This window comes from Triticum aestivum, chromosome 5B (genome assembly GCF_018294505.1).
Source record: "Triticum aestivum cultivar Chinese Spring chromosome 5B, IWGSC CS RefSeq v2.1, whole genome shotgun sequence".
Taxonomy (NCBI): Eukaryota; Viridiplantae; Streptophyta; class Magnoliopsida; order Poales; family Poaceae; genus Triticum; species Triticum aestivum.
Window position 1 is genome coordinate 595,963,405 of NC_057807.1, and position 1,922 is coordinate 595,965,326.

Genomic DNA, 1,922 nt, shown 5'->3' on the forward strand with positions numbered 1-1,922 from the left:
CCTTGCCAGTTTCCTTACGCTCCACCACGATGGCAATGCTGACGGCTCGTGAATTGGCAGCCACGTATAGCAGCAACGGCTCTTTATCAATGGGAGCCACAAGAACCGGCGGTTCAGACAACTGTCTCTTCAAATCTTCAAAGGCAGCATCGGCAGCATCACCCTAGACAAAATTGTCTGTCTTCTTCATCATCTGATATAGCAGTAGGGCCTTCTCACCTAACCGACTGATGAACCGGATCGCTGAACATCATTGATGCACGCCAGTTTAGCCAGAGAGGTAATTGCCTTGATCTTCTCCGGATTAGCTTCAATGCCTCTGTTTGATACCAGGAAACCCAAAAGCTTGCCTGCAGGTACACCAAATACAGACTTGGCCGGGTTAAGCATCATTTTATAAACCCGAAGATTATCAAAGGTCTCTTTCAAATCGGATATTAAGGTTTCCTTTTCTCTGGACTTCACCACGATGTCATCTACAAAAGCATGAACATTACGCCCGATTTGATCATGTAGACAGTTCTGCACACATCACTGGTAAGTCGCCTGAGCACTCTTGAGTCCAAACGGCATAGATAAATAACAGAAGGCCCCAAACGGAGTGATGAAAGCCGTCTTCTCCTGGTCCTTAACTGCCATTTTGATCTAATGATAACAAGAGTAAGCATCCAAAAAACTCAAACATTCACAAGCCGCCGTAGCATCAATGATTTGATCAATACGGGGGAGAGCAAAGGGATCAGCCGGACAAGCCTTGTTTAAATCCGTGTAATCCACACACATCCGCCAAGTGCCGTTCTTCTTGAGGACAAGCACCGGGTTAGCCAACCACTCTGGGTGAAAAACTTCAATAATAAACCCGGCCGCTAAGAGCCGGGCGACTTCCTCTCTGATAGCTTTCCGTCTCTCTTCGTTAAAACACCGAAGAAACTGCCTGACCGACTTATACTTTGGATCAATATTGAGAGTGTGCTCAGCGAGTTCCCTCGGTACACCCGGCATGTCAGAAGGTTTCCATGCAAAGATGTCCCAGTTCTCACGGATGAACTTGATGAGCGCGCTTTCCTATTTGGGATCCAAATTGCTGCTGATGCTGAACTGCTTAGAAGGGTCACCCGGGGTAAAGTCAACAAGCTTTGTCTTGGCAGCCGATTTAAACTTCAACGCCGGGTCGTGCTCTCTAGTTGGTTTCTTCAGGGAGGTCATATCCGCTAGGTCAACATTATCTTGATAAAATTTGAGCTCTTACGCTGCACAGGCCGACTCAGCATAAGCCGTGTTGCCTTCTTCGCACTCCAATGCCACCTTCCGACTTCCATGCATAGTAATGGTGCCCTTGTGACCCGACATCTTGAGCTGCAAATAAACATAACACAACCGGGCCATGAACTTAGCATAAGTCGGCCGCCCGAACAGAGCATGATATGGGCTCTTGATTTTGACCACCTCAAACGTCAACTTCTCAGCTCTGGAGTCATATTCGTCTCCGAAGGCCACCTCCAGCTCAATCTTACCAACTGGGTAAGCTGACTTACCAGGGACCACTCCATGGAAAACAGTGTTGGACGTCCTCAGATTTTTATCAGTTAACCCCATGCGTCGAAAGGTCTCATAATAGAGGATATTGATGCTACTACCCCCGTCCATGAGTACCATAGTGAATTTATATCCACCAACCTGAGGTGCTACCACGAAGGCCAACTGACCCGGATTATCGACCCGTGGAGGGTGATGTTCTCTGCTCCATATGATGGGCTGTTCTGACCACCTCCAATAACGAGGAATTGTCGGCTCGATAGAATTGACGGCCCTCTTATGAACCTTCTGGTCACGTTTGCATAGGCTAGTGGTAAACACGTGATATTGCCCACCATTCAACTACTTCGGGTTGCTTTGATAACCCGACTGCTACTGCTGCTCTC